The 23,106-nt window shown below is 41.4% G+C and overlaps 1 protein-coding gene across 3 annotated transcripts in view; it reads left to right on the forward strand.

The window, feature by feature from the left end:
- Nucleotides 1–1,811: 1,811 nt before the first annotated feature.
- ZNF19 (zinc finger protein 19) overlaps nucleotides 1,812–23,106 on the forward strand; it is a 132,964-nt gene continuing 111,669 nt past the window's right edge. For all 3 annotated transcript variants that reach the window (XM_070044120.1, XM_060288659.2, XM_060288660.1), the window contains exons 1-2: nucleotides 1,812–2,001; nucleotides 11,304–11,381. The gene's annotated coding sequence lies outside the window, so the exon portion shown is untranslated. The remainder of the gene's footprint in view (nucleotides 2,002–11,303; nucleotides 11,382–23,106) is intronic.

A 23,106-nucleotide genomic window follows, 5' to 3' on the forward strand; every position in this document is an offset into this window, starting at 1 on the left:
CACTCTCCAATTTCCTACACTTGTCTAGATCTACTAACCACTCACTGGGTAACAAGTTGAACTGGTTCAGCTAATCAAGAGAATGAGGTGTGTCCGGTGTGCTCATCTTTCAGTATGAGCTTTTTGTCTGCAAATCCTCTTAAGCACAGTTGCCTAATTTTTTCCTAACCATTTCCCTTGGAGGAGGGAGCCTGAAGTTATTTTGCAAGGTTAGGGGCAGGAATATACCATAATCAATCTGAGAATTCTTCACTAAGGGATGTTTTCCTTATCTAGAATAGGAACTTCAAGTCTCAACTCTGCCAACCACACCCAATTAATTTCCTTTACAAAAATAAACATCAAACATCCCCTTCCCATCTATGTCGGACTTCGGTGAACTAAAATTTACCCTTCAATTTTTTTCAGCAAAACCAAGAGGAATATACAATGATTGAGATGAAAAACATTTGTTTCCTGTATGCCACTCCTGCCGATTTTTCGAAAATTCCTGGCTCCTCTTTTCCTGTACCTCTGGCCCCAACTCCCAAGGATATCTGTCCAGAGATAAACAGGAAGACTTAGTGGTTTACACAAAACGTTTTATCTTCACACGTATGTATAATTCTATCCAGCATTACTGAATCTAGACAGACTTCTTAAATTTCCAAATTTCCTTGATATCTACCATTTTGGTAAGGGAGTCAAATGAAAATTCAAAGATTTAAAAAACAAAACGGGACTTCCCTGGTGGCGCAGTGGTTAAGAATCCACCTGCCAATTCAGGGAACATGGGTTCCAGCCCTGGTCCAGGAAGATCCCTCATGCCGCAGAGCAACTAAGCCCATGCACCACAACTACTGAGCCTGTGATCTAGGGGCCATGCCCTAGAGCCCACGAGCCACAACTACTGAAGTCCACCCGCCTAGAGCCCGTGCTCCGCAACAAGAGAAGCCACAGCATGAGAAGCACGTGCACCACAGTGAAGGGTAGCCCCTGCTCACCACAACTGGAGAAAGCCCCTGTGCAGCAACAAAGACCCAATGCAGCCAAAAATATATAAATAAATAATTTTAAAAAATAAAATAAAATAAACAAAACAAAAATACATGCACATTGGACATATTTCAAACGATGCAAAAAAATAAAAAAACCCACTCATGCCAGTCCTTCAGCACCTTTTCTTCTCCCCTGAGGTAATCACAGTAGCAGTTGCTGATCCATTCTTTGACATTATTCTGTGTACACATAAATGTTTTTGCGTGTGAATTTTTCTTTTTTTTTTTTCCTTTCTTCAAAGTAACTATTACTCAACTTTTTAATTCAGCTTCTGTGGAAGTCTAAGGAGGGATGACATTTCTGTCCATCATGTCCTGGGTGATTCTGAATAAAAAAGGGACCCCCTGGTCGGGGCTGCTTCCAAACAAGATTAAAATTCCCAAGAGACAATTCCCAGCTGCTTCGCGGATGGCGGCAGCAGGATGGCGGCTTCCGAGCGTCCCAGGATAAAACAAAGGATGCTTTAAAAGGTCGGAGACAAGGGCTCGCAGCTGTGAATTCACCTTTCTGTCTAACCTACGGGATAACTGGCGAGTTACCACTGACCCGGTACCACACACCGTCCCACTCTAGTCCCTAGCAGTCACCAACGACGCAACCCTGCTCTGGGTGACCGTGTTGGAAGAGGAGGGGGTCGGGGGATGGAGCGGTGGGGGAGTTGGGGTGGGGTGGAGCGGGGGAAAGAACCCACGGCTGCGCAGGCACAAATGCTAATGAGGGCGGCGCACTACTCAGGGCGCATGCGCAGTCACGGGACTAGGAGACGCCGCAGACCGTGAGGCGCCGGCGAGGTCGCGTATCTCTAGTGGGAGCGACTACCTTTTCTCCGGATGTTCGGTTTTGTTTCCTCCTTCAGCCTATTTCTCGGACCCGCGCCTTTTTGAGAGATTCCCTTCCTCCTTTGCCCCCTTTTCGGGCCACATCAGGCGGGAGGCTTCCAGAAAGTCGACAAGTCATCTTTAGGTATTGTAAACACCTGTTAACCTTTTCCTAGCTGTGGGCGGGTGCCAGTAAGTCCCATAAGTTGTGAAACAGAAGCAGAAGTTCCCAGGAGCTGTTGTCAGTTTTCAAAAGTATCCCTGGAAATTTTCTTAGAAGAATCGTATCCTTCACGGTCCCGAGTGCATGGCATATATGTTTGGATTTCTGCCGAGCCAGAAAGGTGACTCCTCTGCTGTGCTTCACGCACACCACACTTTACTGTGCAGGAGGGCCTGTATTTTAAGTACTCTAAATGTCGAAGTATTGAATCTGTTGGAGAAGTGAATCCCCGGTACATCTTATTCATACTCTTATTTACTTTAAACAGTTCGTGTGTTTACAAACGGGTTTCATAATGATGTCATAGAAACCACACATCCGGATGCTCTCTATGGGTCAGATTGTTGCAGAGCACCTTCCAAAGAAAGTCACTTTCTGACACTCTAATTGAGGTGTGTTATGTAGGAAGCAGGTGATGCTAATTCTGCGAAGAAAACAGTCTGCAAACTAGCAAGTGTGTCTTAATTTTTGTCAGTGTTTCAAGCATAGAAAAGAATTCTTGCTCCTTGAGACATTTACTCATTTGAAAATTGAAATGCAAAGTACATTATGAAATTCAAAGTACGTTATCCCGGGCTTCCCTGGTGGCGCAGTGGTTGAGAGTCCGCCTGCCGATGCAGTGGACACGGGTTCGTGCCCCGGTCCGGGAAGATTCCATATGCCTCGGAGTGGCTGGGCCTGTGAGCCATGGCCGCTGAGCCTGCGCGTCCAGAGCCTGTGCTCCGCAACGGGAGAGGCCACAACGGTGAAAGGCCTGCGTACCGCAAAAAAAAAAAAAAAAAAAAGTACGTTATCCCGTGTTTAAAAAATAAAGCCGCAGGGAGTTCTTGCTTTGTCAGTACATATACTAAAATTGGAACAATACAGAGAAGACGAGCATAGTACTAGCAATCCAAATACAACAGCCCATTAAAAAGATTATGTACCATGACCAAGTGGGATTTTTTGTTTTATAAATTTATTTATTTTTGTCTGCGTTGGGTCTTCATTGCTGCGTGCGGGCTTCTCATTGCAGTGGTTTCTTTTGTTGTGGTTCACGGGCCCTAAGTGCATAGGCTTCTGTAGTTGTGGCAGGCAGGCTCAGTAGTTGTGGCTCACGGGCTCTAGGGCGCAGGCTCAGTAGCTGTGGCGCACGGGCTTAGTTGCTCCGCGGCATGTGGGATCTTCCCGGACTAGGGCTACAAACCTGTGTCCCTTGCATTGGCAGGCAGATTCTTAACCACTGCGCCACCAGGGAAGCCCCGACCAAGTGGGATTTATTTATGGAATATGGGAATGGTTCACCAAATGAAAAAACAGTCAGTGTAATACACCTCAAAAACAGAATGAAGGACAAAAACGACCTGGTCATCTCAGTGATGCTAACAAAACATTTGGGAGGTCTGAGGTCTTCTGCCAGCGTTCAGTAGGTGTTCTGTAGGAGTTGTTCCATATGTAGATGTATTTCTGATGTATCTGTGGGGAGGAAGGTGATCTCCGCGTCTTACTCTTCCGCCATCTTGAAGCTCCTCCGAGATTTCTTTTTGAAGCTCCTCCGAGATTTCTTTTTAATTCATCCTTTCATTCAAGCTTAGCCCTTGAAGGGTCCTGACTTCAGCCAGAGTTTAAATTACAACTCCCTGCCTTACATGGGCCTAAGGTTTCCTCTCTAGTCTTAAAATCCAAACCTCTTGGTTACTGAGGTAGCACCAGCATAACCATAATCTTTTTTCCTCGTTTTCAGTTCCCTCTTTATTTGTGCTCCTCGGGAGTTACCCTTACCCTCTTGCAAAGTTAGCTCCGAATCTGAAAAAGTGTATGTTAGATTTTATCTAATATATCTAGGTGTTTTGAAGCACACACATTTTCGCATTATCTAGTTTGTGATATTGCTATAGAAATTCCCATACTTTTAGCTCCCTCCAGCCTGATGCTTTCTCTTTCCATTCGTTCCCCCTGGAATTCTTCTTCCATGGCAGATTAAAATTCCCTGCCATTCCCAAATTGTTGAGCATAGTTCCTTCACGTCTTTGCTTTAACCATAACTTGGCTGTTCCCCCAAAGATACTGCCACCCCTACAGCCAGCTTGAAATTGCTTTTATTTCACCTAGTCTAGAAATCTAACTTACTGTCCTTTCAGGATTTCTAGTCTCTCAGAGTCATGCAATAACCATCCTTTAAAATATAGGCTATAACACAACATTTTAAACCAACTATACTCCAATAAAAATTTTAAAAGTAAATAAAATATAAGCTATATTACTTTATACCCTTTCTGTACACTCTCCTTTATTTACTTAGAGCCTTGACATATGGGAAATTTCAGTATTTCTTTGGATAACCCAACCAACACCTATAACGGCCTCCTGCCTGTCTCGAACTTGAGGAGCTATATGTAAATCTTACTGCATTATGGCCACCCACTCCCACAGACACACCTTGTTCTTTTTTTTTAATAATAAATTTATTTATTTATTTATTTTTGGCTGCATTGGGTCTTCGTTGCTGCGTGCAGGCTTTCTCTAGTTGTGGAGAGCGGGGGCTACCCTTTGTTGTGGTGCATGGGCTTCTCATTGCAGCGGCTTCTCTTGTTGCAGAGCACAGGCTCTAGGTGCATGGGCTTCAGTAGTTGTGGCTCAAGGGCTCTAGAGCGCAGTCTCAGTAGTTGTGGCACATGGGCTTAGTTGCTCCGCGGCATGTGGGATCTTCCCGGACCAGGGCTCGAACTCATGTCCCCTGCACTGGCAGGCGGATTCTTAACCACTGCGCCACCAGGGAAGTCCCTACTCCTTGTTCTTTATCATGATCTTGAACTAGACTATTTTAGGAATCTTAAATCCTGATGTATAATTAACTCACTACAATCTTCTTCCCCTCCAACTGAATCACAATTTACACCTAGACATTATTCAACCCTCTGATCTCTCCACACTTTCCTCCTAAGTCCGTCAACTCCCCTGTATTGTTACTCTTCTCTTTCTTTCCAACATATACCCCATGGTGCAATACATACCCACATTCTTGCCAGCCACTTGAACTTAGCTTCCTTATCTTTGTGTAGCATCTACTGTGGAAAGTCTCTACCTGAGATTAATCTAACCCTGAACTCTCCATTTCTATACCTAAAAAAAGAAAGAAAGAAAGAAAAAAGGAGAAAAGTGAGAAAAAAGCCTCGCTGAAAATCCTTTTACAAATACTGGACCAGTGCCGCCTTAGAAGCCTTGAGTTGAAGTTGGCAGAGCACATAATGGAAGGAGCCCAAGTACCTGCATTACTGCTTAGAGAAGAGCCATTTACTGAACATGTTGGGCTTTATCTGTGCAAGAAAGAAACTTCAGTTGTGTTTGAGCCATCAAACATTTGAGGATTTGTTATAGCAGCTTCCATTGCCTTAACTAATGCAATGAGATACCATTTCAAAATTTTAATTTTCATCAGTAATAAGAGAAAATTTTATTTAGGAGCAGTAATGTAAAATTTAATCCCTCTGTTTTAAAATACATCATCAATGATACAATTAAAAATAGCACATGCTTTGGAGGCATTTCTCCAAAAAAGATACTCAGTGGCCAATAAGCTCATGAAAAGATGTTTGACGTTGTTGATCGTTAAGGAAATGCAAGTCAAATCCACAACGAGATACCACTGCACACCCACTAAGATGGCTATGATAAACAGACAAATGGTAAAATAACAAGTGTTGGCAAGGCTATGGATAATTAGGAACTCTCACATGCAGCTTGTGGGACTGTAAAACGATACAGCTGCTGTGGAAAACGGTCTGTTGATTCCTCAAAAAGAGAAACAGAATTGTTAGCAATTCTACTTCTACATTTATATCCCAAATAATTGAAAATAGGAGTCCAAACAAAAACTTGTTCATGAATATTCTTGGCAGCACTGTTTACAATAGCCATAAGGTGGAAACAACCCAAATGTCCATTAATGGATGACCAGAGAAACAAATTATGATGTATACACAAAATGGGATATTATTTAGCCATAAAAATGGATGAAGTGTTGATACTGCTACAACTTGGATGAACCTTGAAAATATTATACTAAGTGAAAAAAGCCAGACACAAAAGGTCACATATTGTGTGATTCCTTCTGTATGGAATATCGAGAATAGGCAAATCCATAGCGATAGAAAGCAGATTGTCAGGGGCTGGCGATAGGAGGCTAGCGAGTGATTACTTAATGGATATGGGGTCTTCTTCTAGAGCGATGAAAAAGTTTTGAAACTAAAAAGAGGTGGTTGTACAACATCATGAATACACTAAATTTCACTGAAATATACAGTTTAAAATGGTTAATTGTATGTTGTGTGAATTTCACCTCAGAAAACAGAAAACTACCATGAAACTAAAACGGAAAAAAAAAAATTAACCCCCCGGTATTCCTCGTGACCAGAGATGAACACTGTTACCACTTTGTTGTGCTGAATTCCCTTCCAGACTTTTTTTTTTTAACATCTTTATTGGGGTATAATTGCTTTACAATGGTGTGTTAGTTTCTGCTTTATAACAAAGTGAATCAGTCATACATAAACATATGTTCCCATATGTCCTCCCTCTTGTGTCTCCCTCCCTCCCACCAGACTTTTTTTTAATGTGTACTAAACACACTGATTTGTAAAACATGTTATTTTATTTAATAGACCATCCATCTTCAAGATTTAAAACATAGCACACAATGGTGATGGAAATTGTCTGTATCTTGACTGTATCAGTGTTAATATCCTGGTTGCGATATTGTATTATATGTCTGCAAAATGTTATCTTTGGGGGTGGGAGCACTAAAATCAGTTTCATTAGAAAATATAAAATATGAAACATATTGGAAAATAACATTTTTCCATATTTTAAAATTTAATTTTTTGAATAGGTGATACAGTCGCAAGGTTCAGAAAATTTTAAGTAAAGAGTCATAATAAGTTTCGTCCTTATTTATCATCTCTGCAATCCACCCTGCCTTATCCCCTATGGGGTCACTGTTTTTAGTGTCCCGTGTATCCTTCCACACTTTCTCTAGGCATATACAAGTAAATTGTAATACAGATTTATATTCCCCATTAGTACAAAAGATAGCATAAAATCACAGTTTTGTATTTTTCTTTCACAGTGTATGTATATTGGGGAATTGGGGAGCTTTCCATATATGAACACAGAGAAATACCTCTCTCTGTCTCTCTCCACCTCTCTCTCTCTCTCTCTCTCTCTCTCTCTCTCTCTCTCTCTCTCTCTCTCTCTCCTGCTACATAGTATTCCAACGTATGGTTATACCATAATTTTTGCCCCCAAATGTTGCCTATTACTAAGGCATTGGTTAGTCAACTAATTAATTGCTTAATAAATAAATTATGGGGGCTTCCCTGGTGGCGTAGTGGTTGAGAGTCCGCCTGCCGATGCAGGGGACACGGGTTCGTGCCCTGGTCCGGGAGGATCCCACATGCCGCAGAGCGGCTGGGCCCGTGAGCCATGGCCGCTGAGCCTGCACGTCTGGAGCCTGTGCTCCACAACGGGAGAGGCCACAACAGTGAGAGGCCCGTGTACCGCAAAAAAAAACAACAAAAAAATAAGTTATGGTATAGTTGGAAGGACACTGGGAGAAAAGCCCGGCAGCAGAGCACCTTCCCCCAGGAAGCAGTGGCAGAAGACATGGGGGCTGCCAGCAGAGGCTTGCCTAGAGGGTGAATAGTAGAGCCCACCAGGTAGAGAAACGCATGAGCCATCCTCCAAAAATAGTGAAGGTGACCCCACTGCTGACAGGAACACATTGCTTCTAGAAGCAGTGAGAGTGACACTGAGGTTCTCTCCCAACACACACTTCTCGCTCAGGCTTGTGACTCAGCCCCCCTACTGCTCCCTTCCAATATTTCTGCATCAAAGCCTTCCCTTTAAGAATCAGAGGTTCCCATTGACTAAATCCTCCCTTTCTGAGGCCACCTTATCCATGCTTCAGTAGCCATAAGTTGATGACTCCCAAATGTACATCTCTAGTCTAGACTTCTCTTCTGAACTTCAGAGTTGCACGTCCAGCTGCCTTCTTGCATCTCCACTTGGAGGTCTCAAAAGCATCACCAATTCTTCATTTCCAAGATATGACTCATGTTACATCTTCCCATATCTGGCCTTCTTCCAAGTGCTCCTTCTCTCAGAGAATGGCATCTCCATCCAACTGCACAAGCTACAAACCTAAGACATCTTCAATACCTCCTTTTCCTGCATTTCCCCATATCCAGTCTGCCCAAATATCCCCTTCCATCTCCACTGCTCATTCTAATACAAGTAACCACAGGTTACCACAATCTCTTAACTGGTACGTTGCAGCAAAAGTGTTTCTTTTTTTTTTTTTAAACTTAAAATCTCATGTTGTCACTTGCTTAAACCCTTTAGTAACTTTCCATTGCTTTTAAAATTGAACAGAATTCCTAGCATGGCCTTTAAGGTCCTACATGGTCAGACCCTGCCTACTTTCCTCCATTCTTACCTTGCACCACACACCTGCCGGCTCTTGGGCCTCTCCTACTGCAAGGTCATGCTCCCTCCTGCCATAGGTCTTTTGCTCACACACTTTTCCTTCTGTCTGTATCATTAACTTCTATTCAGTCTTTAAAGCACAACTCATAGAAGTCTTCTGCTGACCCTCTGCTTTGGTCAGCTTCCTTTTCTTCATTGCTCTGATCTCCTTTTGTTATATATATATATATATATTCCTTTGAGTGTTTCCAACATTTGATCAACATCTGTCTCCTCCACTAGGCTGTAAGCAACCTGAGTCTAGGGACTGCCTGTTTTTGCTTATCATTGTCACACAGAAATTAAATTTTGAATAAATGAACGACTGCTTGCGGCATAGCCATGCACCCTTACCATCTCCTTGGAGACACAGTCCTATCTCTTGCTGCCTGGGGATGCTGCAGAAGAAGAAGCATCCACCAGCCAGGAGCTTGTGCTTTGGAGTCAGGGAGATCTGAGCCTGTTTTGGCGCTGCCATTTACCAGCTGTGGATTCTTGAGCAAGTCCCTTTATCTCTCTGAACTTAAGTTTCCCAGTCTCTACAAGAGGGTTACCACTTACCTCATAAGGTTATTGTTGTTGTTTTAGTCACACCCAGTACATTTAATATATATTTTTTAAAGAATCATCTTGGGGACTTCCGTGGTGGTCCAGTGGTTAAGACTCCGTGCTCCCAATGCAGAGGCCCAGGTTCAATCCCTGGTCAGGGAACTAAGATCCCACATACCACAACTAAGCCCGCGCGCTACAACCAGAGAAGCCCACGCACCGCAACGAAGAGCCCTCACGCTGCCACAACAGACCCATTGCAGCCAAAATAAATAAATAAATAAATTTATTTATTAAAATAAAAAGTCATTGTGGAGACAATTAGAAACTTGGAAAATGGACAGTGTATTAGATGATTCTTTTTTTTTTTTTTTGGCCACACCGCATGCATGCCGGATCTTAGTTCCTTGACCAGGGATCGAACCTGTGCCCCCTGCATTGGAAGCACGGAGTCTTAACCACTGGACCACTGGGGAAGTCCCCACAATGACTTTTTTGAATCTAGGATCCAATCAAAGTTCACCCATTGCATTTAGATGTCATACCTCTTTAGTCTCCTTTAATTTAAAGCACTTCACCTTACTTTTTAAATCTTTTTCTGTCATGATGTTGGCACTTTGGAAGAGTCCAGGCCCATTGTCTGGTAGAATGTCCTCTGTTCAGCGTTTGCTGCCTCCTGTTTAGATTCAGGTGAGACAGTTTTGGTGAGAGGACCGCATCAACGAGGATGTGTACTTCCCCATACTCTCCACCTGGGGGCATACAGTACCATTTTGTCCCAGGATTGGTGATGCTAAATTCAATCACTTGGTTAAGGTGGTGTTACCTAACACAGCTGTGATGGGGGATTAAATGAAGGAATGTACCTAAGGGGTCTGGTCCATAAACCTTAGTTCTTCCGCATTCCCCTTCAGCCTTCACTTTGCGGCAGATGCACAACCTTCTTTTTTTTTTAAAGATTTTTTGATGTGGACCGTTTTTAAAGTCTTTATTGAATTTGTTACAGTAATGCTTCTAGGGGCTTTCCTGGTGGCTCAGTGGTTAAGAATCCGCCTGCCAATGCAGGGGACATGGGTTTGAGCCCTGGTCTGGGGAAGATCCCACATGCCGCGGAGCAGCTAAGCCTATGCACCACAACTACTGAGCCTGTGCTCTAGAGCCCACGAGCCACAACTACTGAGCCCATGAGCCACAACTACTGGAGCCTGCGTGCCTAGAGCCCGTGGTCTGCAGCAAGAGAAGCCACCACAGTGAGAAGCCCGCGTACCGCAATGAAGAATAACGCCTGCTCGCTGCAATTAGAGAAAGCCCTCGTGCAGCAATGAAGACCCAACACAGCCAAACAAATAAATAATAAATAAATAAATTCTTAAAAAAAAAATAATGCTTCTGTTTTAGGTTTTAGTTTCTTGGCCCTGACGCATGTGGGATCTTAGCTCCCTGACCAGGGATCAAACCCACACCCCCTGCATTGGAAGGTGAAGTCTTAACCACTGGGCTGCCAGGGAAGTCCCAAGATATACAACATTCTTGACTACACTTTCTCACCACAAGTGCCTCTTGGTGGGACTGGTAGTTATCACTAATTTGAGACTACTTTTTTTAAAATTAATTAATTTTTATTTATTTGGTTGCGCTGGGTCTTAGTTACAGCACGTGGGCTCCTTAGTTGTGGCATGCGAACTTTTAGTTGCGGCATGCATGTGGGACCTAGTTCCCTGACCAGGAATCAAACCTGAGCCCCCTGCATTGGGAGTGCAGAGTCTTACCCACTGTGCCACCAGGGAAGTCCCAAACTTGAGACTACTTTTTAAAAAAATATTTTATTATGAAACTTTCAGGGGACTTCCCTGGTGGTTCATTGGTTAAGACTCTGCACTCCCAATGCAGAGGGCAAGCGTTCAATCCCCGGTCGGGGAACTAAGATCCCTCATGCCACTCGGCATGGCCAAAAAAAAAAAAAAAAAAAAAAGATAAACAAGTGTGAATAAAATACAATTAAAATTTTTATTATGAAACTTTCAAATATACGCAAAAGTAGAGAGAGTAGTTTAATGAATCTCAATGTATTCATCACCCAGTTCAAAACAATTATCACTATTTTACCAGTAAGCTTTGTAATTACTTTTGAGTTTTATCCTTTGAGCCTCTTCTTTTCTTTCCCTAATACACAGGTCTTCGAATTCTACAGGGGACATTTGGGAAAACTTTTCACTTATGAATTTTCCTTGTTCCATTGGTCCAGCTTGCAGGTAAGTGCTAATGATAAGTGCATGCTGTTGGAGATAGTAGGTACTGGCTCCGCATGTCCAGAAGTGCTGCGGCACTTCTCAGACTGCACACCAGTCACCTGGGGGTCATGTGAAATTACAAATTCGGACTACATAGCTCTGGAATGGGGTCTGAAATTCTGCATTTCCAAACAGACTTCTAGGTAATGCCAGTGGTGCTTGTCTGAGAAAAAGCTTTGAGCAGGGCAGTGTTCTTAGAAGGTAAAACCTTGATATTTTGGATACAGACGATAAGAAACATCTGATAAGAAAGAAAGAAGCTAAGTAATGCCTGAGGTTCCTTCCAGCACTTAAATTCTTTGAGTCTTTTTTCCTAGCCTCTAGCAATTGCAGAAGTAACTAAGCACAATGACTTCACTCCTACTTCTAGGAAGAAGCAAGCTTGAATTAAAGACGTGAAACCCCTGCATAAAATTGCAGAACGTTTGTTCCAGTTCCTCCTATATAATCAACAATCCTAGTGTCGAGTTCGAGGCAATGGAAGCACTGCCCAGACTGTCACACAGATTTTTCCTTACCTTTTAAAATATTTGTTTCTGTAGGCAGGCAGATGTATAGTTAAAGCACGGATGAACCAGTCTGTGGAGGTGTGACCCAAGAATTTTTAATTCTCTAAGCACTGAGGTGACAGTTCGTTATAGTCCCGAGAAATGAGAGGAGTGGTTAGAAAGTTCCAAAATATTTGCTCATGCTTTCACCTTAGATTATCATGTTGGTGTGGAATTTGGTCAATCAGCCACCACATATTAAGCATCTACTATGTGGACAAACAAGACAGAAACATCCTAGTGGTAGAGGAGACAGAAAATAAACATGCAAACAAATAACTAAGACAATTTCAGATACTGAGACATGTTCTAAAGAATTGAAACAGACCCTGCTTTTCCTTGTTTCAGGCTTTACCTCCTTTTTTTTTCTTTCTCCTTTCCTTTCCTTTTTTTCCCCTTTCTGTCAGTCCTTCCCATGAACTTAATTAGCATTAGATGATTGAGAAGGCTTACAAAGATAGCTCTCAAAAGAACCCTTTCAACTGCTACCAAAATAAGACTACACCAGCAATTACAAGAAAGAGGCAGGAATATCCCAATATATCCCACCCTTTTAAACTGCAGTGTTTTGCAGCACTTACAGGTAAAGAAAATTGCAGCTTGGGACAATACCATAACCATATACCCCTTTCTGCTCTTGCCTTATAAAAACTCCAGTTCTGCTTCAGCTCAAGGAGTTAGCTAATTTTGAGGTGCTACCTGACACGCATCAGCTGAATATCTGAATTACTTTATTTTTTAGTTCCTTGACAGAATATAAAAGAGACCATTTTAAGGGGGAGAGACTGCTTTACTTGGGATGGTCAGGGAAAATGTCTCTGAGGAGGATTCATTTGAATCGAAAGTAAATAATAATAAGGTCAGCTTGAGATAATTCGGGGTAGAATGTTCTAAGCAGGAACCACACATACAAAGTCCAGGAAATTTGGTAGAAAGTGGAGAACATGGATGCAGGTGAGTGAATGAGGAGAGAACGGCCACGTGGGTTGGAAACCCCTGGAGGTTTCTGTTTTGTTTGTTTTAACAGCTTTATTAAGACATAATTCAGAGAATTCCCTGGCGGTCCAGTGGTTGGGACTCCGCACTTTCACTGCCAAGGGCCCAGGTTCAATCCCTGGTTAGGGAACTAGGATCCCGCAAGCTGCACGGCGAAAAAAAAAGACATAATTCATATACGATTCACCCATTTAAAGTGTACAATTCAACGTTTTTTAATATGTTCACGGAATTGTGCAACCATCACCACCATCAAGTTTAGAACATTTTCATCGCCCCCAAAAGAAATCCCATAGCCATTAATATTCACTTTCTACCTTCACACCCCGCTCTCACCCCCAGCCCTAGGCAACTACTAATATATTTTCTGTCTGTATGAATATGCCTATTCTGGCCATTTCATGTAAATGGAATAATACAACATATAGTCTTCTGTGACTGACTTTTTTCACTTAGCATAATGTTTATCCATTTTTATGGATAAAACATCCATAAGGTTTATCCATGTTGTAGCATGTATCAGTACTTCATTCCTTTTTATGCAGAATAGTATTACACTGTATAAATATGCTACTTGTGTTTATCCATTCATTAGTTGATGAACATTTGGGTTGTTTCCACTTTTTGGCTATTATGAATAATGTTGCTATGAACATTCACATACAAGATTTTGTATGCAAGTGTGGGTAAAAGGTTGTATTTCTCTTGGGCATGTAACTAGGAGTGAGATTGCTATTTCATATGGTGACTCTATGTTTAACCTTTTGAGGAACGGCCGAACATTTATTATCTTTTTATTTCAGCAGTCTTAGTGGGTATCTCATTGTGTTTTCTTAGGTACTGTTTTTTTTTTACAGTTTTATTGAGATATAATTGACATACAGCACTGTATAATTTTTATTTATTTAAATTGAAGTATAGTTGATTTACAGTGTTGTGTTAGTTTCACGTGTACAGCAAAGTGATTCAGTTACACATATATACATTTAAATTAGGTTATTTATCTTTTTATTGTTGAAGTGTAACAGTTCTTCATATATTCCAGATACAAGTTCCTTATCAGATATATGATTTGCACATATTTTCTCCCATTCTGCAGGTTGTCTTTTCACTTTCTTGATGGTGTCCTTTGAAACACAAAAGTTTCTAATTTTAATTAAGTTCAACATCTCTTTTTTCGTTAGTTGCATGTGCTTTTAATGTCAAACCCTAGAAACCACTGCCTAACTTCTATGTTTTCTTCTCAGAGTTTTATAGTCTTAGCTCTTACATAAGAGGCCTATGATAATAGATAATAGTTAATTTTTGTATATGGTGTGAGGTAGAGGTCCAACTTCATTCTCTTATATATGGATATCAAATTGTCCTAGCACCATTTGTTGAAAAAACTATTCTTTCCTGGTGGCACAGTGGTTAAGAATCCACCTGCCAGTGCAGGGGACGTGGGTTTGAGCCCTGGTCCAGGAAGATCCCACATGCCGCAGAGCAACTAAGCCCATGCTCCACAACTACTGAGCCTGTGCTCTAGAGCCTGCAAGCCACAACTACTGAAGCCCGTCTAGAGCCCGTGCCCTGCAACAAGAGAAGCCACCGCGGTGAGAAGCACACGCACCACAAGCAGAGTAGCCCCTGCTCGCCGCAACTAGAGGAAGCCCACGCACAGCATCGAAGACCCAATGCAGCCAAAAATAAATAAATAAAAATAAGTACATTTATAAAAAACAAAAAGAAAAACACTATTCTTTCCTCATTGAATCATCTTGGCACCCTTTGAAAGATCATTTGACCATTTATGCATGGCTTGATTGATCTATTCCATTGATCTATTTGTATGTCTTCATACTACTACTACATTGCCTTTTTTTAAAAAATAAATTTATTTACTTATTTTTCGGCTGCGTTGGGTCTTCGACGCTGTGCACGGGCTTTCTCTAGTAGCGGTGAGCAGGGACTACTCTTTGTTGCGGTGTGTGTGCTTCTGACTGCGGTGGCTTCTCTTTGTTGTGGAGCACAGGCTCTAGGCACACGGGCTGCAGTAGTTGTGGCTCATGGGCTCTAGAGCACAGGCTCAGTAGTTGTGGTGCACGGGCTTATTTGCTCCATGGCACATGGGATCTTCCCGGACCAGGATTGGAACCCATGTCCCCTGCATTGGCAGGCGGATTCTTAACCACTGCCCCACCAAGGAAGTCCCCACATTCTCTTAATTTCTGTAGCTCTGTAGTAAATTTTGAAATCAGAACTTTGTTTTTTCCCACAGTATTTTAGTATCAGCTTGTCAGTTTCTGCAAAAAAAAGCCACCTGGGATTTTGATAGGGATTACATTGAATGTGTAGGTCAGCTCGGGGAGTATTACCCTTTTAGCAGTATTAAGTCTTCTCTATGAACATAGGCTATTTTTCCATTTATTCAGATCTTTTTATTTCTTTCAACAGTTTTTTATACTTTTCAATATACAGGTTTTACACTTCTTTTGTTAAATTTATTACTAAGTACTTTATTTTTGATGCTATTGTAAATTAAATTGTTTTTTTGATTTCATTTTTGAATTGTTTGCTAGTATGTAGAAGTAGAATTGGTGTTTGTTTATTCATCTTGTATCCTGCAACCTTGCTAAACTCCTCTATTAGTTCTAATATTTTTTTAGTGGATTCCTTAGGATTTTCTATATATAAGATAATGTTATCTACAAATAAAGATCATTTTACTTCTTCCTTTTCGATCTGTATGCCATTTCTTTCTTGCTCAATTGCCCTGGATAGAATCTCCAATATATTATTGAATAAAAGGGTGAGAATGGACATCTTTGTCTTGTTCCTGGTCTTGTGGGGGGAAGTATTCATTTCTTCACCATTATGATATTAGCTGTGAGTTTTTTATAGATGTCCTTTGTTTCAGTTTAAGGAAGTTCCCTTCTATTCTTAGGTTACTGAGTATTTTTAATCATGAAACGTTTTTGGATTTTTGTCAAATGCTTTTTTTTTTTTCTTGCACCTATTGAGATGATCAAATGGTTTTTGTCCTTTATTCTATTAATGTGGTGCATTAAATTAATTGATTTTCCAATGTAAAATCAACCTTGCATTCCTAGGATAATTCCCACTTAGTTATGGTGTATAATTCTCTTTATATACTACTGCATTCAGTTGACTAGTATTTGTTGAGGCTTTTGCATCCATATTCATAAGAGATATTGGTATGTAGGTTTTTTTGGTAACATGTCTTTCTGGTTTTTGTATCAGAGTAAACTGGCTTCATAGAACGAATTGAGAAGTGTTTCCTCCTCTCCTATATTTTGGAAGAGTTTGAGAGGATTCATATTAATTCTTTAAATGTTTCATGAAATTCACCAGTAAAGTCATCTGGGCTTGGGATTTTCTTTGGGGGAAGTTTAAATTACTAATCCAATCTCTTTACTAGTTATAGGCCTTTCCAGACTTTCTGTTTCTTCTTTAGTTGATTCTGGTAGTTTGTGTCTTCCTAGGACTTTGTCCATTTCGTTTGTTATATAATTTGTTGGCATATGTTTCTTCATGGTATTCTCTTATAATTCTTTTTTTTCCTGTAAGGTCAGTAGTAATGTCCCCTCTTTCATTTCTGATTTTAGTGATTTTAGTCTTCTCTCTTCTTGGTCAGTCTAGCTAAAAGTTTGTCAGTTTTGTTGATCTTTTCAAAGAATGAAATTAGGTTTTATTTTTTCTTTTCTTTTTTTTCCCCTCCTGTTCTCTATTTCGATAATTTCCACTCTAATTTTTATTGTTTTCTTCTTTCTGCTTGCTCTGGGTTTTGTTTGCTTTTTTTCCCCCCTGTTACTTAAGGTGGAAATTTAGTTTATTGATTTGAGATCTTTCTTTTTTTTTTTTTTAACATTGGCATTTATAGCTAAAAATTTCCCTCTGAGCACTGTTTTAGCTCCATCCTATAAGTTTTGGTATTTTGTGTCTTCATTTTTATTTATTTATTTATTTTTTAAACATTTTATAACTCTCTTATTGATATTCTCTGTTGGATGAGATGTTGTCAACATACCTTCCTTTAATTCCTTAAATATGGTGTCCTTTAGTTCTTTGAACATATTTACAATAGGGGCTTTGAAGTTTTTGTTAAGTTCAACATCTAGGCCCCCACCAAAGCAGTTTCTGTTGCCTACTTTTTTTTTCTTCTTGTCATGGGTCACATTTTCCTGTTTCTTTGCATGTCTCATAATTTTTTTGTTGAAAATGGAACATTGCTACAATAATATGTTGTAGCAACTCTGGATTTTGATCCCTCTCTCACCTGGGGCTTGTTTTCTTATTTATTTCTTCAGTGACTTGCCTGGACTAGTTCACAGAATTCTATCAATATTTTCTCCACAGTGTGTAGTCTCTGATGTTGCTCCTCAAATAGTGAAGCTTTGACTATGTGCACAGTCTTCTGACCACCAGGGATTATTGTGGTTTTAGCAGTGCTCTCTTTCCCTGGTCTCCCTGTTAAGCTGCTAGGTGACCTGACTTTACTGTAACACTCACAGCCTTTAGCCTCCAGTAATTGCTAGCTGACTGCTCTGTTGTTTTTGGCAAAGTCTGGGGCATAAATTGGATCTTTAGTGTGATCCAGCTAAAGTCAGACCCCTTTGTGGGGGCAGTCTTTGAGGCTTGCTCTGAGCTCAGAAAGGCCCTTCTTATCTGTCTCTTTCCCTGGTTTACTCTCTTAAACTTCTAGCTGGGCTACTATTTTGTTTGTTGCTGCTAGTTTAATGGAGCTAAGAGCCTCCTCTTAACTGTTTACCACGAAAATCTCCATTGTTTTTGACAATACCCTTATGCATGAACTTCCCCACATTGTCTTCCCAATAAAGTATGTCCTCTTTGGGAGAGCTACTGAGCTCTCTGTTCTTTTTTTTTTTTTTTTTTAATTTATTTTTGGCTGCGTTGGGTCTTCGTTGCTGCGTGTGGGCTTTTCTCTAGTTGTGGCGAGTGGGGGCTACTCTTTGTTGTGGTGCTCAGGCTTCTCATTGCAGTGGCTTCTCTTGTTGTGGAGCACGGGTTCTAGGCACGTGGACTCAGTAGTTGTGGCTCGCGGCCTCTAGAGTGCAGGCTCAGCAGTTGTGGCACATGGGCTTAGTTGCTCCGCGGCATGTGGGATCTTCCCGGACCAGGGATTGAACCCGTGTCCCCTGCATTGGCAGGCGGATTCTTAACCACTGTGCCACCAGAGAAGTGTCTGAGCTCTCTGTTCTTATGGGCTCCCTCTCCCCCACCTTCCAACAGAATGCCTGTACTACTCCATTAGAGTAGGGCATGGGCAGGGACTGTTGTCCACTTCTTCTGAAGTGATAAACCTGGGTTGCTCCATGAGTGGGGCGTTGGATGTGGATGGCAGCCCCTAGTCTTTTGGGCTTGCCCTCCTGGCATGGAATCTATGAGTGAGCTGGGGTGGGGGCAATTGGGACCCAATATTCTCAGCTTTCTGTGCCTAGGTAAAACTTCCACCCTATGAGTGGGACCTGGGATTTGGAAGGGAGTCCCAGTCCAGGCCCCTGCCAGAAAAAGGGATGACATGCTGGCCACTTGCCCTTCCTTGGGTGAAACCATACTCCTAGACTAGGAGCTGAAGGGAAAGGGAGTCCTGTCTTCTTTGACCTCCCTGCTTGAAGTAGAACTTATGTCACAGTGAGCTGGGAGGAGATAGAATCAGACAGTGGCTCAAATACCATAGACTCTTACTGTTCTTATCAAGATTTACTAAGCTTTCTTGAATAAATGTTTCTCCACCTTCTGTATACTCTTAGGACAATATCCAGAGATTTTAAATGGTTGGTTTTTTAAAAAATAATTTTCACTAGTTAAATATTTCAGTGGGGAGATGAGCTTCTCACGCTGCCATTCCAGAAGTGTGGTCACCTTAGGCGTTTTATTTCCCCATCATGTTTTAGTATGAAAAATTCTAAACGGCAAAGTTGGAAGAATTTCACAGTGAATACCCATATTCTCCTTACTAAGATTCTACCATTAACATTTTGTTATAATTGTTGTATCCTATCTGTCCATTTATCTATCATTCACTCTGATGTATTTTTGGATGCAATGCAAAGTAAGTTGCAGACATCAGTAACTTCTAAATTCTCTCACATGTGTATCATTAACTAGAATTCAATATTTGTTTGCAGTTTTTTTTTCTTTTGAGGTAACTTTTGCATACAATGAAGTACATAAATCTTAAGTGTACAGTCATTGAGTTTTGATAGATTCATGCACCTGTGCAACCCAAACTCCTGTCAGGGTATGAAACATTTCTGTCACCCAACAAAGTTCCCTCATATCTCTTCCCCATCAATCACCATGACCTCCCAGCCCTCAGAGGCAACCACTGTTATTATTTTTTTCTACCGTATATTAGTTTTTTCCTGGTCTACAACTGTACATATTAAGAAATCATATAGTATGAACTCTTTCATGTAGAACTTCTTTCACTTAGCCTAATGCTTTTGCGAGGCATCCATGCTGCATGTATCAACTATTAATATTATTACTGAATAGTATCGCATGATATGAGTTTACCAACTTATTTATCCATTCTCCTTTTTACAGTCACCTGGGCTATAATTTACTGGAGGACTTTAGGTGGAGAATTGGCATCTAATTTACCCTTTAGATAGGTCATTCTGGTTAGTAAATGGGAGGTGAACTATGAGAGCAGGGCAAGAAGAGGCCTGTTAGGAGGTTCTGGCAGCAGTTCAGGTGAGATTTGAAGTTGGTTTGGATGAACATTGTAGCAGTGCAGATGTTGAGTGGAGATGGTCTGATTCAGGGTACATTTTGGAAGTCAAGCTAACAGGACTTGCTGATGGACAGGATTGTGGAAAGTGAAAGAAAAGAAAGAATCAAAGGTGACTCTATTCCCCCAAGACATTCATTAAATAAAATTTTGCCATTATGAGGGTGGAGAGGCAATAAAAAAAACAAGCCATAAATTTTCTGCTTGGAGATTTGGCTAAGAAACAGTTGCAAGGCAATCACTAAGCAAATATTTGCCAATTGCATCCAGAAGGCAATTGGTTAGTTCATACACCTTGTGAACACATGCAGCTCTTTAGACAACCAGCATAATTTGCAGCTTCTCTTGCTATGATAATATGTATCACTATACATATATATATATATTTTTTGCGGTACGCGGGCCTCTCACTGTTGTGGCCTCTCCCATTGCGGAGCACAGGCTCCGGACGCGCAGGCTCAGCGGCCATGGCTCACGGGCCCAGCCGCTCCGCGGCATGTGGGATCTTCCCTGACTGGGGCACGAACCTGTGTCCCCTGCATCGGCAGGCGGACTCTCAACCACTGCGCCACCAGGGAAGCCCTTGTATCACTATTAGAAATACAATTCAACTTAATTTTTGAATCTCTGCTTTATCCACCCTCCCACCTGCCACCCCACTTGACCTAGCACTTCAGAGCTGTTGGCTTTAAGATTCAACTTCCCTTATTTCACTCAGACAGGAAACTCTTAAATGTTGGTTATTTCTTATCTGAATCTTTAAATATGTCACTGTGTTTCTGTGATTGGCCTTTTAAAAAGTATTACATAAAGACTGATCCCTTTACATAAAATGAGGCTGAGATCAAGCTTTCGTTTATTAAACAAATATTTATTGTGTGCCTACTAGATGCTAGGAACTGTGCTAGGCATTGGTTATACCACGGTGAGTAAGATAAGACTGCTCTCAAAGAGCTCAAAGAACACATAAATTGGGCAGTTTTTTTTTAAACATCTTTATTGGAGTATAACTGCTTTACAATGGTGTGTTAATTTCTGCTTTATAACAAAGTGAATCAGTTATACATATATTCCCATATCTCTTCCTTCTTGCGTCTCCCTCCCTCCCACCCTCCCTATCCCACCTCTCTAGGTGGTCACAAGGCACCGAGCTGATCTCCCTGTGCTATGCAGCTGCTTAAATTGGGCAGTTTTATTACAGTGTGATAAATACTATAATAGAAAGCATGTAAAAGTGGCATTCAAGGGCTTCCCTGGTGGCGCAGTGGTTGAGAGTCCGCCTGCCGATGCAGGGGACGCGGGTTCGTGCCCTGGTCCGGGAAGATCCCACATGCCGCGGAGCGGCTGGGCCCGTGAGCCATGGCCGCTGAGCCTGCGCGTCCGGAGCCTGTAGCTCCACAACGGGAGAGGCCACAGCAGTGAGAGGCCCGCGTAATGCAAAAAAAAAAAAAAAAAAAAAAAAGTGGCATTCAACAGAGGCTTAAGGATCAAGCCAGGAAAAACTTCCAGAGGGTATGTTTTAGTTGAGAACTGAGGGATCAAAAAAATGAGCCAGAGAAGTTGAAGGTGGGACAGAACAGGGTATTCCAGGTGGGAGAAGCAGCATGATCTAAGATCCAGACATGGTACATTGGTAGAACTTCACATTTGAGATGGGGGAAGTGGAGTCTAAGAGGGAGTTATTAGAGAAGGATGCAAGGGACGGATCTTGAAAGGCTTTCTAAACCTGAAAGTCCTTGTGGAGAGGGGGAAAGGGTTGCAGGTGAGTGTTGAAGTGATCATAAATTGATGGGGGTGATTATAACTGCCTGTGAACTAAGCTGCCCTCATGTGATTTTCTCCATTCAGAATTCGCCTGCTTGGGCTTGGGAGAAGGCAAGGAGAAGGCAGAGTGCTGGGAACATCCAGGGTTATGAGTGCTGAAGATAATTCAGCATTTCTCCAACTGCTCTTTCTCTAAACATTCTACTGACAGATGTTAACAGGATGAAAACATCCTTGGTCAAAGAAGTTTGGGAGAACTGCTATATACTCTAATCCCTTCTTAATATACACATAAACATATTTGAAGTTCTGAGGGTCTCACATTTGAAAACCCAGTTAAATTTAGTGTAGTCAACTTTTTAAAGCTTATTTGCATCTAGAATGGCCTGTGTGTGTGTGTGTGTGTGTGTGTGTGTGTGTGTGTGTGTGTTGCATCTGCTAAGGTCTCATAGTTTGGTTCATGATGGATCAGATAATCATTCACCTTACCACTACATAAAATAATAGGAGGCTTTATTTCTTTTCATTCAGCATGTTTAAATTATAGGCAGTTAGTCATTTAAGTCCACATTGATTTAGGGTAGAGCAATGGCTAACTTTTTCTGAAACGTACCTCATTCTTTATGAACCTATTTTACGTTCCTATTCCATTTGTTACCAACTCTTGTCATAAATTTAAAAAACAAACAAAGCATAAACTAGCTTCCTTATTTTTCATCCAGGATCATAAGAAGCCAGTGTGAAAATTGGCAAGGAAAGCTGGACCATGCCAAATGGTTAGGATTAGGGCTGGCGGGGAGGACAGCAGTCAAGAATTACTTGTATTATTATTTTACTAATAATAATAACCAGCGTTTTCACGGTCTTTACAGTTTACAGATTACACTTATATGCGTTATTTTACATAATCACATTCAATTATTGATGAGCAGGGTACAGCTATCATTGGTGAGAGCAAGGAACATAATTTGGGGAGATGACAAATGAAAAGACATGTTGAGGAAAAGAAAGATAGGAGCTGGGTGGGAAAGGAGTTTAAAAAATACTAGGGACGGTAGTCTAAAGCATGCATTCCCAATGGAGGTGAAAATTACCAAGGGGGTGAAAAGCAGTTTTGGGGAGGCCAAAAAAAAAAAGAGTAGATATTATGGTGGTTTGTGACCCTCCAAAGGGCCACCATACAAAAACAGACATGCAGTGTATTTACGGTATTAACATTTCATGGCAGAGGTGCAATTAGGGAAAAAATGTCTAAAAAAGCTTGTTGAGGGTGAGGGGGTGATAATAAAAAAAAGGTTGAGGAACTGTGATGTAAACTCTGTGGTGCCCATGGAACTTTTTGACGTTTGTCAGTGATTCTTCTGTTCTCCGACGTGTTAGACAACTCGTTTGTCTAGCACAGTGTCTGCTCATGGCTTCATTTGTCTGCCCATCTTCCCCAAGGCCCTAAATGACCATGTTTTGCCCCTTTAAACTCTTCTCTTCAAGCCACAGCTGACTGAATTAGGGTGGATGCACGCAAAGACCGGTTAAGGCATAGATTGCCCCGTGAGTGACCGGGAAGCCTGGCTGCACTCACTTCCTCTCATCAGACTTCCCTGGTGCTGTATTGGTGTAA

The sequence above is a fragment of the Globicephala melas genome, chromosome 19 (assembly GCF_963455315.2).
Source record: "Globicephala melas chromosome 19, mGloMel1.2, whole genome shotgun sequence".
In the NCBI taxonomy this organism is placed as follows: Eukaryota; Metazoa; Chordata; class Mammalia; order Artiodactyla; family Delphinidae; genus Globicephala; species Globicephala melas.